The 17892-nt window shown below is 39.1% G+C and overlaps 1 protein-coding gene across 1 annotated transcript in view; it reads right to left on the bottom strand.

Moving 5' to 3' along the window:
- The window catches only part of PLPPR1 (phospholipid phosphatase related 1), a 374403-nt gene extending 357055 nt beyond the window's left edge, over positions 1 to 17348 (bottom strand). The window contains exons 1-3 of the mRNA XM_045043456.1: positions 17286 to 17348; positions 9670 to 9748; positions 8402 to 8582 (exon numbers count right to left, since the gene is read on the bottom strand). The gene's annotated coding sequence lies outside the window, so the exon portion shown is untranslated. The remainder of the gene's footprint in view (positions 1 to 8401; positions 8583 to 9669; positions 9749 to 17285) is intronic.
- Between the last annotated feature and the right edge of the window lie 544 nt (positions 17349 to 17892).

Here is a 17892-nt window from a genome sequence, read left to right as displayed (position 1 = left end):
AATTTCCAGGAATGTTAGCTATTATATGCATTATAAAATACTTTGTTGCTGCCTCGATTTTTAGTTTGGTTTGCTCTTTTCAGAGTATTGATTGGTTGAAGTAATCACACCAAAATCATGCTCCACTGACCCTCAAGAAAACATAGAGAAAACATCAACCAATAGTACCTGAAGGCAGCCTAATAAAGTTATCCTCAATTGTACCTTGGGAAAATACATTGACAACCACGCCTAGCTGAGCCTTGGAGAAACATACCTAAGCCTTTTTTTATGGAGAGGTATCTTATTTTGTGGGTGCTTCAAACTCTGAGTCATAAGAGAATTCCTTAAAGCAATGACATATTTTGTTTAGTTGAATCTGGAAAGACTGGGACTCGTCTAAAATACCTGACAGAGATATTTAATAAATACTCATCAACAATCACTTCTTGAAACAGGAAATTCATTTTTAAAAAGTTTTTTTATTGCATACCTGCTCTGTGCTAAGTTGCGGTGGAACCCAGGAGAATAATATGACATTGTTTCTGATTTTAAGAGTTTCAGTGTTTTTGGAGATGCAATTTTTTCAAAAGACAAATGGCAGAAACATGGAGTAGGATAAGCACTGTTGAGTGTTTATAAGAAAGGAGCTCAATTTTCACTGAAATGTTTGAGCGAGCTTTACAAAAGGAGATGCACATCAGATCATAGAGCCCAACAAAAGAGCACTGCTTATCTTCCAGGTCTGAAGAGGTTCGTATGGTAGGGATCATTCTCAAAGCAGGTATTTGTGACAGGCATTGTTTAAATTGTGCAGACTGGCATGCAAGTTACGTATATGAATTTCCTTTGGATTGAGCATCTAATATGTGTCTAGCAAGGACTCATCATAGGGAGCTTGTGGTTTGCTCAGACCTGTATAGTTGAAAACTTCATGTGGGGTGAGGGATCCACCTAATGCATGGCAACTTCATATCCCCATATTCATATACCAGAATGCCCTAGCACATGAAGATGAAAAATTACATGATTATCATGACAATTCTTACACGAATACCCTTGTCTAATTGTTCACTTTAAATCATCATGGGTGAGTTTTATGTTTTATGTTTTTTTCACTTTCAATGTCCTTTATTATTATAATGAATATTTTCTACAAAGATTCCTACTGAGTAGATCAAAATCTTCAAGATAAAAAGCTTCTGCACTGCAAAGGAAACAATCAACAAAACCAAAAGGCAACCACTAGAATGGGATAAGGTATTTGCAAGTGACATATCAGATAAAGAGTCAGTATCCAAAATCTATAAAGAATTTGCCAAACTCAACACTTGAAAAACAAACAATCCAGTGAAGAAATGGGCAGAAGACATGAATAGACACTTTTCCAAAATCCTATCAGTTTAAAACAGCCACAAATATAGGCCTATTGGGGCTTTCATACCTCATGTTCAAAGCAGCAACTTTGAAATGGAAATTCTAAAATCACATAATCATATAATTCTCTCCTAAGAGTATAAACTTCCATCTTTGGCAAGATATCTAAAATAAGCGGGGAATTTCTTTAATGTCAGTGGCCAGTAAACCACTTACCTCCAGAAAGGTATTTTAAATCTTCATAAGTTAAAAGAAAGAAAGAAGGAAGGACAGAAGGAAAAAAAGAAGGAAGGAAAGTAAGGGAGGTAGACAGATTAGTTTAAAAAGAGAAAACTAGCCTACTGTTCCCCTACTTTTCATTCAGAAATACTGACACTTCCATTCAAGCCAGAAGAAAGGGCATGTGACACGTCCCCAGAGTGAGCACCATGAACCGGAAACACCCCAGCAGCACAGGGAAACTTGTTAGGAATGCAGAACTTCAGGCCCTGCCTCAGACTAACTGAAGTAGAATTTTCTGAATCTGCTTTCAACAAGATTGCCAGGTGATAGATATGCATATGATTTGTTGAGAAGTACTTCTTTATGGAACATTAAAATATTTCTGGGGCGCCTGGGTGGCGCAGTCGGTTAAGCGTCCGACTTCAGCCAGGTCACGATCTCGCGGTCCGGGAGTTCGAGCCCCGCGTCAGGCTCTGGGCTGATGGCTCGAGCCTGGAGCCTGTTTCCAATTCTGTGTCTCCCTCTCTCTCTGCCCCTCCCCCGTTCATGCTCTGTCTCTCTCTGTCCCAAAAGTAAAAAAAAAAAAAAAAAGTTGAGAAAAAATAAAATATTTCTGAATTAACTTGAAAATATGGTGCCCTGTGTCCTCAGTTCTTTTCACAGCTAATCACATGTAAATTGGTCCTGCAAAATAGACAGGAATAGTACTTTCATGTTGAAACAACAAAGGATTCTTAACAGGTGCTGACATTCCCTCTTATTCAAATAAATATTGAAGATGCACTTTTAAAATATCAATTTAAAGAGATGACAAATTGCTTTCTTACCTAGGTAACCTACATGACCATATAGTTGGCTTTCCCATCAATTGTTTCTTTTTTTTTTTAAGTTTATTTATTTTGAGGGAGTGCATGCATGTGAGTAGGGGAGGGCTGAGGGGGAGGGAGAGAGAGAATCCCAAGCAGGCTCTGTGCTGTCAGATCTCACAAGATCATGACCTGGGCTGAGTCCAACACTTAACTGACTGAGCCACCCAGATGCCCCTCAACTGTTTCATTTTTAAAATTAAAGCCTGAGATATAAATACAACCTAATAAATACAATAAACAATCAACTACATCATGATGAAAGGAGAACTGGAAAGACTGAGGAAGAAAGAAATACCAAGGAGGTTGAGAGAAATGGAGGGAGCAGCAGAGTCAAAGCCAGCAAGTTTCCTGGAACCCCTGCTTCCTTTCTTCTCAGGGTGTTCCTCTCAGACAACCTGCCCCCATGCTTCAGGATGATGGAGCAGAGCTGGATGCAGGACTCTAAGCCAGGTATGCTCATTTACAAGACACTCTCTAGGGCAAATGAAATTAAGTCCTTTATTATTATAACTGGAGGCATCCAGCCTCTAATTGATGTTAAAGCTTTAAAAAACCTAGAAGTGCCTCTTTTAGTTTGGAAAGATTAATGACAAAAAAGAAGTCAAAGATCCAGCTTACAGTTGTTGTCTTTTTGCAGTTGTTAGCACTAACAATTCCCTATGAGAAAGGCGCAAACCACTACTTGAATATGGGATTCACCTCTTGTGTAAAAGCAAATTTATAAAAATTCAAATCCAATATCACTTGCTGACTCAGCCACTATGATGAAGGCTGGGGAGTTTAATATAAATAAACAACAACCATATAAATCATCAAGAAAAAAAGTATAAAAAGAGCCCTAAAAATAGTGATGTCTTGATAAATGTTTAACGACTGGATGTCTGTAAGGAAAAGCCCTAAATGTATCATTTGCCAATTTCTACGACATAAACGTTCCCAACACGGTGGTTTTAAGCTACCATTGTGATGTCACGGAACACAGAATTCAGGAAGAGACTCACACAATTAATTGGTTCTCAGAAACCCATAAAAGATGCTCTGGTACACTCCTCAAAATAACTAAATGTGTGGTTTCTCTACTCATCGATGATAAGCAATATTTGATCTCTGGTCTACAGATGTATTTATTTATACCAGGAAAAGTCTGGTGGCTCTACTGTTAATCAAAGGTGGCCAGGGGTAAAGTTTAAACTTCAGAAGACCAAGAACATGAATTTTGAAGTCTAGCTTCCCATTTTAGTTTCAGCATATCCGAAAAGGCCTTCAAAAGCCTGCACTTTTATGATATCCTCCTGCATATCAATCACTCCCAAGCTGATGTTTTTAATACCTGTTAAAGATGGGGAAGTACTTTGCATGGCTTATGTTTTGCTTTCTTGAATCTCTTCCCCTGAGTTCCTGTCACTATATTGGATGTAATCATGAATTCTGAGGATAGACATGAAGCAATGGCCATGAATATCTACATTTTGGGGTACTTCATCATAACTTTTGACAGTAATATTCCTCAGGATCAGCAGATAGATTGAAGTTGAGGTAGTTGCCTCAAAAATAATTTTAAAGTCGACATTTATAGCATATATAAAGCAGGTGTATAAAGTTATTTGTCATAGACTATATTTTAATCCTGTAATAGAAAATAATGTCACTTATAAGTAAAGTTTAAAACACAAGAAACCACAAAGCCTTATTGTATACATTGAATTCAACTCATTAGACAAAATCTATTATGCATTTACTGTAGTATACATGAAGAGGAGATTTCTCATTGGAAAGAGATACTGGGATTTACTTACCCAGTATCTCCTCATCTTTCACAGAAATATTAACGATAACAGATAAAGAAGACAATTCACAAGGCCACTAAAAACTGTCTGTCATGTAACCTAATGCCACAATCTGAGATAAACTAGTAAAGTTATAAGAAATATGCACATGGATTTAGCATATTGACCCAAGCATCAGCTCGTGGCATTAATCAGCTTTGCTCTATAAGAAAAGGACCACATGAAATAAGTAGGAAAATCTACTATAACCCTTGCCACATAATGTGTTTCTTAGACAAACATGTAGGGCCTGCTCCGAGAAATCATCCCTCTATATAGTACCTTGGAAAGTGGCAATCTCTGAACTTCTGAAACTACTTTCTGCCTCCACTGGTATTGTGCTATATCCAGGCAGAGTCTATAAATCCTAGTGAATAACTAGGCAGAATATAGATGGGGGGATTAAGAGTAGGCACAATTAGAAATGGCATAAAGCATCCTAAGAAATTTAATGATGTTTTCAATGTCCCTGAATATTAGGCAATGAAAGAGAAGCTTTCACTGGGTTCATGCCTGCTAGAAAATGGAAATTTATCTAAGACCTGGGTACACGAATCTTCCCTCTTCCAACAAGGGAACTGAGGAAGAGATTTGATCTCTGCCCAAATAGAGACAACAACATAGGCCAAAGTAATCGCCCTATTTGTTGATAAACACTAAGTCTACATAGATGTTATCTTTAGCAAGGACAAGTAGAGAGGAAATGTCAATATGAAACAAAATAAATATAAAACTACAGAACAAGAGGGAAAAGTAGCATCCAGAAGACCAAGAGAGGGGCATAGCTCTATAATATCTTTAAGTATAGGATCTACAAGAAAATTTCAGGGGCACTTGGGTGGCTCAGTCAGTTAAGCATCTGACTTCGGCTCAGGTCATGATCTCAGAGTTCGTGAGTTCAAGCCCCACATTGGCCTCTCTGCTGTCAGCACAGAACCCACTTCAGATCCTCTGTCCCGCCCCCCCTCTCTGCCCCTGCCCTGCTCTCATTCTCCCTCCCTCCCTTTCTCTCTCTCTCAAAAATAAATACATACTTAAAAAGAAGAAAACTTCAGAAAATTTCAGGAAAGTATAAAAGATATGTCATACATAAAACAAAACAAGTCATCTTAAAAGCTGAGATGAGAAGAAAGGGGAAAATGGGTAAGATAAGAACAAAGTGGGAAAACACAATAGCAGAATTTAAGACCACACCGAAGTAGAGAGCAGAACTGATGCTGCAGAAAACTGAAGGAGTAATCTGGGTAACAAACTTGAAAAGCCTTTTTAGAATGCAGGGAATAAGGATAAATACATGTAAGTAATGAGAGAGGTACTGATACAGAAGAAGAGAACAGAGAAAGAATATTCAGACATTTAGTGATGTTTTGTGATTTTAAAAGAGAGACCAGAAGGGCACCTGGGTGGCTCAGTCAGTTGAGCATCTGACTTAGGCTCAGGTTACAATCTCACTGTTTGTGAGTTCAAGCCTCACATCAGGCGTACTGCTGTCAGCACAGAGCCCACTTTGGATCCTCTGCCTTGCCATCTGTCTGCCCCTCCCCTGCTCTCACTCTCTCTCTCAAAAATCAACAAACATTAAAGAGAGAGAGAGACCAGAACAAATTAAACTTCATGAAAAAGAAATCAGAGTAAATTGAAAATGAAGAAATAACTGAACTATATTTTGATCAAATCATTGAGCTGAGGAAAGCTGAGCATATATTTTTTAAAGGGTTTCTAAGTCCAGGAAAAATGAGTTAAAGAAACACAACTTCTTGTTTCTTGGGTTGTTAATTTTAGCCATTCCGACAGGTGTGAGGTGATATTTCATTGTGGTTTTGATTTGCAGTTCTCTGATGATAAGTGATGTTGAGCATCTTTTTATGTGTCTGTAGGCCATCTGTACATCTTCTTTGAAAAAATGTCTATTCATGTCTTCTGCCCATTTTTGAATTCAATTATTCATTTTGGGAACATTGAGTTTAATAGGTCTTTATATATTTTGTATACTAACCCTTTATCAGATATGTCATTTGCAAATATCTTCTCCAATTCCATAGGTTGCCTTTTAGTTTTGTTTATTGTTTCCTTTGCTCTGCAGGAGGTTTTTATTTTGATGTTTTCCCAATAGTTTATTTTTGCTTTTGTTTCCTTGCCTCAGGAGACATCTCTAGAAAGAAGTTGTTATGGCCAAGGTCAAAGAGGTTACTTCCTGTGTTCTCCTCTAAGATGTTTATGGTTTCATGACTCACATTTAGGTCTTTAGTCCATTTTTTGATTAAATCCATTTATTTTTGTGTAATGGTTGCTAAGGCTCACCCATACAAAAGATTGTAAAGCCTATGAAGGTTTCTGCATCCCAGGTTAGTGGAAAATGCTAACTTGGTGGATCAGATTTTCAAATAAACATCTAACTATAACTAACAAAAAGAAAGAAAGAAAGAAAGAAAGAAAGAAAGAAAGAAAGAAAGAAAGAAAGAAAGAAAGAAAAGAAAAAAAGTTTTAAAAATCTTTTAAACATCTGAACAAAGTTACTTATACCTGAACAAACACACCTATAAAAAATGTCTTCCAATGGGTTCCCCCAAAAGCATATACTGAGACAATGGTTTGATGCTTCCAGGAAGCACCTACAGGGTCTTGGGAAAATGAGACAAGGAAGAAAAAGGACTGATCAAAGGGCTCTTTATTGAGCTGGTTGCAGGTATGGACATCCAAGACTCAATCCTAACGGAGAAATCTAGGAAATAGAGCACACCTCAGTATTATCCACCAAAGAGTCAAGAAGCTGGGATATTTATCCTGAATTGCCATCCATCCTCAGCCCATATGCTGGGAGAAGTCCTCAGACAGAAAGTCACAAATGATTGTAATAGGACACTATTAGCACATACTAAAATGGTGAATTCTTAGGCAATATGAGGAGAGCACTGAAAATATCTGCTAACAATGACCAAAAGCCTAATTAGCCTCAGACGTCCCCTCTACAACAGTAACAAAGATGATAGAGGTAGTGAATTAATGTCAGCAAAGTTTTGAGGAAAAATGAATATGTATATTTCATATCCATACATCTCTTTTATGGATAAACACCAATAATAATACATCTTTTATATGCAAGACCTCAAGTCTGTACTGCCCATGCATCTATATTTCAGAGAAAATCAGTCCATTTCATATAAAAATAATATTTGATTCTACATATTCAAATCCCTTTCCTCCAAAATTCCCTTTGAAATTTCAAAGCAGAAAAAAATTTCATCCTCAGTATAACCCAGAAAATAAATCCATTAATCAGCAAGAAGTTTCAAGGAATCTCTATAAGATATAACAAAAATAGGATCTGGCTTAGGAAAGTACCACTCCCAAGGTCCAACGCATGAATATTTAAAATATGTTGAGTAAATACTGAAGAAGAAATCCAATGTTTTAGGCAGCATCTGAAATGACTCCCAATAATCCCTGCCTTTTGGTATTCACACCCTTATGTAAACCCCTCCCCATGTGTACATGTGCTGGACCTAGTGATTTGTTTCTCACTAACAGAATACAGTAAATTGGTGGGATATCACTTCTGAGATTAGGTACAAAAACTGACACTTCTGTCTTGCTAGTCCTCTCTCTCTTGCTGGTGTTCTTTCTTGTCCTCTAACTTGCTCACTCTATCATGTCGTGAGATGTTCTAGAAAGAGGCCCACATGGCAAGGAACTGAGAGCAGCTTGTGGCTAACAGCCAGTGAGAAACTGAAGCCTTCAGTCCAACAACTCTTGAGGAAGGGAGGCTAGCCCACAACGATGAGTGACCCTGGAAGTGGGTGTTTTTCCAGTTGAACCTTGAGATAAGACCACAGCTCCTGCCTACACCTTGACTGAAGACTGAGAGGCCCTGAAGCAGAGGATCCCATTAACCTGCCTGGATTCCCAGCATTCAGAAACTGAGATAATAAATGTGGCCTTAAAACCATTACCTTTTGGACTTACCTGTTCCAAAGCAAGAGATACACCCTATAATACACCCAGAAACGTCTCCCCTCCCCACCCTGAATTTCCGTGTTAGAAATTCAGGATTTGGAAATAAGGATGAGTCATCAGGAAACAGTACACAAATTGAACAAATTCAAGATCTGTGTCAATGCCTGCACTAACCTTCCTTGCAGTGGTGGGGGTACTACCACTGTGAACTCTCAATCACTGTGGTCACACCAGCTAGAGGTCAGCCACAGATCCTCAGCCACCTTTGTGCTTCTATCGTAGCATACCAAGGTAGAGCAGTGGGAGTGGTCCACTTCCCGTGAAGAAAATAAGCGGCTGCATTTTCTATAAAAGACTACAAATAAAAAAAACTACAAGTGAGTCTACTTTGTATTATAACTATGCACTGGCAATTCTAAATAATGTCAGTGATTAAATACTCCTCCCCACCAGAGCAGAGAGCCCCTGCTGCCTCCCGTTTGGTGCATCACTGACTGCCCCAACAAAGATCATACAAATGCTTGGCAGAGTGAAGCTCCCTGCTGTGCAGAAGCTTCCTGATAACTCCATCTGCATTTTTTTTTATGGAGAATTGGATCTCTTACCCAAAACAGATGCCCTCGCAGATCAGAGGGGCAAGAAAGAACAGAAGTAAAGGCAAGTAATGACAGGCTCTGGGTCAAAACAAATGAGATTCTCATGGTTGACTTTCAGGAGCACACTGGTGCCCCACGCATAGTCACCACCCATGGTCACCTGTCAGGGGCAATATTTATTCTCATCCATTCAAGAAATATTTATTGAGTGCCAGATATGTTCCTGGACTAGAGAACCAGTAATTAAGAGAAAGAAATAATTGCCTTTGAGGAGCTTATATTCTAGTGGAAGTAGATTGATAGAAATTAAAAAATAAAATATATATCAGATGGTGATGAGTGCTGTGAAAAAAAACTGAAGCCAGGAATGGGGAGGACTGCAACAGGATCAATTTTGCAATTTTAAATAAAATGTTCAAAGCAGACTTCAGTGAGCAGGAGACATCTGAACAAAGACCTAAAAGTGGTGATGGATTCAGGTGATGGAGAAAACCATGGGGATATCTAAGGAAAGAACAGTCTAGATAAAAAAAATAATCAAGTGCAAAATCCCTAACAGTGTAGTATTCTTGGAATGTTTGAGAAACAGCAAAGAGGTCAATAGGGCTAGAATGGAGTGAATTAAAGGGGCAGTAGTAGGGAATGGGATGGAGAAGAATGACTTCTGCTGTCTCCTCCTTTCTCAAATTTTCTGCAAATTCCTTTTATCTGTGGAATCTGAAGTTGAACCCTTCTGTCAAAGGATTCTGGGAAATGTAGTTCCAGGCTCCAACACTTGTGATACCTGGGAGAGAACATAAGTGGGCAGGAAAAGTACTAAATACCATTGACAATCGGGCACATTACCTTTCTCCTACCTTCTCTTCTAGGACCTGAAGTAATATTGCCAAAAATACATTCCAAGACTTTAAGACATTGACATAACCTGAAAGAGTTAAAGGAACACTTTTTAGTCCAATTTTATTGCTTGACTTTGAATAAGCCCCTTACCTTTTCTGAATCTCAGTTTCCTAATCTGCCTAGTGGAGATAACAGTATCTCTCAGTCATGAAGGTTTGATGATTTCATGCATGTGAAGGGTTAATCCCAGTGTCTGGTACACTCTATAATAAATAGCAATTAATATGAGAGATGTAAAAATTAAGGGTCCTATCAGTCTTAACTCTGGCTCCACCAGCCACTAGTTCTATCATATCAAGTAATTTATTTCACTTCTCTGAACGTCAATTTGCTCATCCTTAAAATGAGAATACTAAGACCTACCTCTCTGAGTTATTTTGAGGATTAAATGAGATGAGAAAAAAGATAATACATATGCTGGTATATGGTAAATTCTTGAGCAATGCTAATTATTATGATTATCTAAGAAATCAAGGGGTTGGGTTTTCTTCAAATTTCCTTCTCATGCTAACAGCCCTTGGTGCTATCAGTGAGTCTACAATGTAGGACTTTCATAACCTGCCTCTTTTTGAATTTGTGGGATTACAAATCTTATTTCCTCTTAAGTGTATTTCTTTCTAATACACTGTGGAAAAAACACAAGAAAATCAGAAATGTTTGGCTGTCCAATCACCTGCATGTCCACTGCCCAGATTCCTGTGTGGGTACTGGAATCAAGAAGCAGGAGGTGACCCTGACATCATGGGTCTCACGGGTCATTTAAATTAACTCACATCATCACTTTCTCATTTACCTACCACTTGGCATCTTGATCTACCCTAACAGGGCAAATGCTCAGTTGAGGCAGGTGACTGCATTTTCTGGGGCTGATTTTAGCAGGGAGTAAACTCAGGACTCAGGGATTGGCTGTCCCAGAGAAACCTGAGAGGCCAAAGTGTGTGTCAAGCAGAGAAGGAGAGAAGAGAACAGGCAGCAGCCAATCAGTCAGCAACTACAACACTTCCCAGAGCCCCAGTCATGGCCCTGGGGGCAGTGAGAGCACACACCAGGAACCCACTCTTGCCACTTCAGCTATCTTAGCAATTTTCTGAAAGCAGTCAAAAGTGGTACAAAAAGAACAGTGAAGGAACATGGGAGTGAGTGAACGAGAAGGCTCCAGATAGGAGTACCCTGAACTCTTAGCCAGAACAGTCATGATTAAAGGCCTATTGATGTAAGCAGGCATAAGAATGTGAAACAATTCTCCCAGCACCCCACACGTACAGATACAGCGATGAAACAAGCTTCAGGTTCATTCCACCTGAGGGTGTTCTCCACAGCAGCTAACTAGTTAAGCTGCATATAAATAATGCTCAAATTCTTACCTCCCCACTGACCACTCCCAAACTATTTTTCTTAGAGGAACAGCCTGGCATGTGGAAACCACTTCTTCACTTGCCCCTATGAAATTTTTAGTGTCCATTTAATTATTTATATATTCATTCATCCAACATGTGATTATTGAACACACACTATGCTTCAGGCACTGGGCTAAGGGACTGAAAATATAATAAGAACATGACCTGATTGGTCCTGACCTTTCGAGGAGACAAATTAATTAATCAATTAATCAAACAATCTGTGCTGTAGGAAAGAAGAAGTGGCGGGGGATGCTAGAGAAAGGGCATAAAAATCAGAAAGAGACGTGAGGGCGACTTTTAGGAAGAACTACGTTTGAACGGAATCTAGACAGATCTGAAGGAGTTAGCAAGTTAGGAAGGCAGTGTTGGTGGTTAGTGCCCAACATGGAATTCCAGGCAGAGAGAAGAGCAAGTGGAAAAGCAGGGTATGTTCCAAGTCCCACAAACAGTTCAGGGTGACTGGGGGTGTGATGAGAGAGAGGGTCTGAGTCTGCCGCTCAGGAAAGAGCTCTGTGCTGGAGCCAGAGCCTGCAACTCCTCACCTCAAGGGCCTGGCTGAAGCCGTGGAAGACAACTGTGCCATCTTGGTGTGTAGTGTGAGAAATCTAGTCTGTTAAAGTAAACAAGGAGGCCATTAGGCTGATATGACTCTAACGCCTTTGCAGCCTACCAAGGAAACCAACATCTAAGCCTGTAAGTGCCTCAAGGTTATTAAATCTAAACACTAAGGACAACTGATCACAACCAGGCTTTAAGCTACAGCCAATCAAATAATTTCCTTTCTTTGCTTCCACACTTTCTATGTCTTCCCTCCACACCATCCTGTCCATAGAATACTCCTAACCACTTCCAGTTTGGCGCTGCCAGATTTGAATCAATTTTTGTTCAAATAAACTCCTAAAATTTTTAACATGTCTCAGCTTATTTTTTAACAAGTCTAAGGACCAAGATCTGTGATGGACCTTGTTAGTTCTCTTTTTTTTTTTAAATGTTTATTTATTTATTTTGAGATAGAGAGTGTGAGCAGGGGAGGGGCAGAGAGAGAAGGAGAGAGAGAATCCCAAGCAGGCTCCACACTCAGCATAGAGCTCAACTCAGGAACGGTGAGATCATGACCTGACCCAAAATCAAGAGTCAGAAGCTTAACCGACTGAGCCACCCAGGTACCCCAGCCCTGGTTATTTCTTAACACCCTGTTCAACTCTAGACAAGCTTCACCACATGACAGCCCCTCCCGCTTTCATCCTCCCAGGTATCCAAACTCTCACTCAGACAGTTACCACTTCCTGTCTCTACATTTTCTAGCACTGTCCTCAATTGTCATTCACATCTATGTAGAAAAATAAGAACTGTCAACTCTACATTTTTAGTAACAGTGGGACTTTTGACACAATTCTGCTCCGGAGAATCCTTTCACAGTAGGAACCATCATTCCCAATAGATCTGTGTAACACATTGGTCATAAGAGGATGTTGACATGTTTTTTAAAGACAGTCTAAACTGTGTTTTATCATCTAGATGTTGCTAATTAAGCATTTTTCACCAAGTCAGCAGCCAGTTTCACAGATTTTATAGTCTTTTATTTTAGTGCTGCCTTTGTAGGAAACCTGGCAGAAAGTGAGTTTGTTGTTGTTGTTTGCTTAGTCGTTCTTGTTTACCAAGTGGACTACATAGATTGTTCTGACTGAACCTTCTTGATTTAAGGTTTCTTGCTCATTTGGGCCAGGGAAGCCCCAAGTTCAACCCTCTGGACTTTATATTGTGGCAATTTCTTTTTCATTGTATTTCTTCTGACTGATCATTCCACTGCAGTATATTTTAATTGTCTGCCCAGGGTATCTTCTGGAAGGAAATGCCAACTCCCATTTTTCATTTAAGGACTGGAAACCTTCTTGCCCATGTTGACAGAAGCTTCCCATGACCCAGGTATATCCTGTCCCTACTGAAGCTCTCCAGCTCTATCATCATGGCAACTCCACGAAATGGCAAGAAGATGCAGGGGACCCATGGTGACATCTAGTACTGATTTCATGGGCGTGCAACCCATGCAGTCATTTAGAGCCCTGTACTTGGAAAGGCCCCACACTTGGTTTAATGCTCTGCTGTCACCACTTTGAAATTACTAATAATTTTTAATAAGGGGCCTCACATTTTCATTTTGCACTGGGTCCTGAAACCAGGTAGCTAGCCCTATTGACATTGTAATGTCTCTTGATAATAAAAATGAGCCTCAGTGTTCCATTAGGTCCAGTTTTTCAGAGCAAAGCCAGTTCATTTCCTCCTGCTATCACACCAATGGCTGTATATCTGGTAAACTGAATTTCAGAGAAGTCCAAAGACATCATTGCACTGGGATATCATGGACACAGAACTGCACCCAGCTGAATACCACTAGGTACCATGCACAACTTCTTTGTCATTCAGAATAATAAAAACAGTCAGAATTGTCAAGACACTCCATGAAACTGTAGTGTCCAGCCGAACCCCAATCAGCCTAAGAGAAGTTCCCTGGAGAGTGGTATTTGAATGACGCCCCCCACCCCAAAAAAAAGGAACAGAAGAAGAAAAGAAAATCACAATTTACAGCAATCTGGGTCTGTTTTCAGGAAGTGTAAAGGGAGATGCCACTTTGATTAGACCTTTTATTCATTTAAATACAGTTAAACTAAAAACCAGGTTAATGGAACAATGCTGTTTTCTTCTTTTTAATCTAAGAACACCTGGCTTAGAAAAGCAACCTGAGAAGAAGGCACCTAATTGTGGAGAGTTTTTATACTTAATCTCTTCATTCATTTAGATTTTATCCAAAGGAATAAAGCTGTTATACTGGATTTCACTTGCAATCACATGATGTTCGGTTGCTAAGGAAATCAAAATGCCTAAAATTCTAGCTACAAAAGGAAAGGGATATAGATATACAGATCTATCTATCTATCTACATAGATAGATATCAAATATATCCTGTAGATACATACATATATATATATGCACACATATATACACACATTTATACACACACATATAGTACGTCTTTCAACTAGTGTAGAATAACTTAGGAATAGTGATTCATCTTCTTGGGTAAAATATGCTGTTAATTATAGAGGTAGTGGTGTACTGGAGCTGCCTCATTAGCTCTTCAGCACCAAATGTACACCTCACTTCCCAACTTCACATTCAGTGATACTATATCTGTATCTTGAAATCAGTCATGATGGGAGCATTTTTTTAATGTGTATTTATTTTTGAGGAAGAGAGAGAAAGAGAGAGAGAGAGAGAGAGAGCATGAGCAGTGGGTACAGGGGGAGGAGAGAGAGAATCCCAAGCAGGCTCTATGCTGTTAGCATAGAGCCAGATGCAGGGCTCAAACTCACAAATGACAAGATCATGACCTGAGCCAAATCAAGAGTCGGTTGCTTAACCGACTGAGCCCCCGACATGCCCCTTGATGAGAGCATTTATATCATGAAGGCATATGCTACAATGTAGGGCATTCCGTGCCCCACCCCCCGACCTGCCAGAGATTCATTTACTAGTGCACCACTGTATACAGCTTACTGTAAGGGATTCTAAATCAAACTTGGAAGTTGTGGAAATGAAGGCCTTGTAGATTCAAATTATTAAAACTAAATAAAACTGATGAATAATGATTACAGTCTTAATTCCACATAAAACAAGAGAGAACTGGAAGATTAACATTTAATTCCATTGGCTCCAACCTGTGGCTGTGGACCATCTTCCAGGGAAAGCACATGATAGCCTAAGACACAACAGTTAAATCCTTCCCCTGATCCTGAACAATACTGCCCCTGAAAATGCGATTAGTGAGTATGTGTGAGTCTGTAGGGGTTAGATCTACCTATGTCATAATTATAAATCATAAAAATAGCTACATAACAACATGAAATATATGCCTTCATTCTCTCAAACTCAATACAATTAAGAGAAACAATTTCATAAAGACAGGGAGAATTAAAACCATTAAAACTCTATTTAATTATCCCATTATGCTTAAGTATATAAAAATAACCTAAGCATTATATATATCACTGAGAGAAACAAACTGATTAAAACTTAATAGGAACATTGTCTTTTTTTTTCCACATCAAGTATAATCATGTGAAGGAAGCCCCTTTCCAACAGGGGACTATGAAAAATTAAACACAGAATTTATTGCTCAGCTGTCTGTGGCTGCAGAAATTTATGGCCAAAGGGGAAATTGCACCAGATGTGTTCTATAGAGGAAAATGGGTCTACTGCATTTCGTTAGGGTTGGTAAAGTTCTTACAGGAATAATCCAGCCAATTTCATTCTATCATTCCAGCTTTTAGATATATCACTAGCCACCCTCCACAGACCACCAAATATCCAACATTATTTTCTATTCACTTATTTTTTCCAGCAATTCTTAATAGCGAGGAGCTAGAGAGGGGAATAGGGATGGTATATAGGAATCTCAAGATCAGGTGTATAATTTAGAAGGGAGTATTCCATATACTCTTGTTTTATAATGCAAATTAAAGGAAGTAAATCTGGACAAAATCTTCTGAACCAGTGAGAATACAAAAAGATGCTGTGTGATCACGGGTTAAAGACACTGCTTTACAGTGCTATTAATATTCTAGGAGTAAATATTAATACTCTAGGGCTGTCTGCTCAGCACTGTTCTGAATGCTTTACATATATTAGCCCATTTAATCCTCATAACAACCCTATCACACAATTTTCTGTTCTAGACCCCATGAGCAAACTGAGGCACAGACAGGCTAAATTACTTGCTCATGGTCACATAACCAGTAAGCAACTAAGCCTGAATTATAAAACCAGTAAATCTAGTTCTAGACTAGAGTCTATGTGTCTGTGCTCACAATTTCTACAACCTACTGTCTATAGCATGAAGACACGCACCTTGAGAAAGACAAAGAGATAGTAATATAAAACTACCAAACAAATCATCTGGGGTAGGATTTTATTATTGCTGTTATACAGAAAGCTAGTTTTAGATAAATTTCCATACATGTATAGCACATTTCTCTTTTAAAGAAAATTTTCTACCTTCCCAGACTTAACTCTTTTATCTCCTTGAAAAGACTTCCTCTTCCCCATCTCCTGATACAGCCAGCATCCAGAATATAGTGCTGTTTATGAGATAATTTTTCAATGAATGAATCAATCCACCAACTAGTCAATAAATCACATAATAGCTATAGAGTTAATCTGGCCTGGAGTTGAACAGTGCTTGATGCGGTTGATTATTTTAACAACCCAGGGTGTTCTCAGAGCATCCAAACAAGCTTTGAAGCCTTGTAAGCTAGAGCTCTGAAGTCCTAGTGTGAATAAAATGGAAAAATCATACTGGGAAGGATAAAGGAATTAGTGCTTATGATATGCCAACAATGGACCAGGTGCAAAACTATATCATTTAACTCATTATTTCCTTCTCACAACAACCCATTTGGTAGATGAGAAAATGGAGTATCAACAAATAAAGCAATCTGCCCACAGTCACACCAGCTGATAAGCAGAAAATTGGGGGAATGAGCCAAATCTTTCTAAGGCCAAAGCTGTTTTCACTCCCATCCAATATTTCAGGTGAGTGAAGGAGCAGAGCAGGGGAGGGAGGAGGAGAAAGAAAGAGAATGAAGTGAGAATAAGACAAGAGTTAGCTGAGAGATCAGCTTTACCCATGAACCTCAGTTGCTACTCTTGATTGCCCTAGAAATATCCAGGCAATTATTTTAATCCCCCAATTTCCTTAGCTGGGATTAAAATAAGAATGACCCAGTTATCACAGTCCTTCTGACAGCAAAGTCAGGGCTGACATCCAATTAATTCAGGGCTTCACAGTGTGCTGGCAGTCCCTCCCAGTAAGGGAGAAAGCCTCAACAGTTCTTTTTCACCTTCTGAGTTGGAGATAATTGCCCCTGCATGAGAAATTCTAAACCCTGGCGCCCTCAGGCAGCAATCTGGCCATTCATTTGCCGAGGCTTGGCGCTAACCTGGCAGCTGCAGATGCCTCCTCAGCATTTACAGCTGTCTGGTGGGACACCTGTTCCCCCTAATTGAAGGCAATAGGCAAGGGGCTGGTGAGGAAGTATCGGCTGCAGCTCCTCTAATGCCTTGTGACTGGACAAAAACTCAGAAGTAATGTAAAGGAAATTCTACCTGCAGTAGCATTTCTCCAGAGAAGATCCAACTTGAGGTGCATGCAGTTAAGTTAGAGACATCCAACACTCTGATGATGGGTAGTAGAGAAATGCCTTTAGGAAAGAATTCCTAAGGAGGAACTATAAAGAAATGACAAATGCAACGAATGCCCTTTCCTCTTCACTAATACTATACATTCAAAACTCTGCAGCATTCACATTCTCTTTCTCCACCCAACCCCCTCTCACTTTTTTGGTAATTGGTTAATGGATGATAAAAGCATGATGAGGAATGTAGCATACCCAATTTATTACTACAGCTCATTTCATAGATAGCAAGCCCACACCCTGCACGCTGCCTTGAATATATAGGTTACATTTAAAGATCGATATCACTTGGCTGCAATTTGATAAGTGCTTCTAATTTAATTTCTAGCTATGGCATTTACTTAATCAAAACTTTGGCAATGAAAGCCAATTCAAACACACTATGCAATAAGCAGATTTAGAAAACAGAAATCATAGGGTGAAGAGTCAGAACCTTTAAATGCATGATTTCAGTTCAGTACAGCTTTAATAAAAACTCAGTCTTTTTTTTTTTTTTTTTTTTAATTTTTTTTTTTTCA

The sequence above is a fragment of the Felis catus genome, chromosome D4, assembly GCF_018350175.1.
Source record: "Felis catus isolate Fca126 chromosome D4, F.catus_Fca126_mat1.0, whole genome shotgun sequence".
NCBI classification, from domain to species: Eukaryota; Metazoa; Chordata; class Mammalia; order Carnivora; family Felidae; genus Felis; species Felis catus.
Note: the sequence above shows the minus strand (reverse complement) of the source record. Positions and strands in the feature narration are given on the sequence as shown.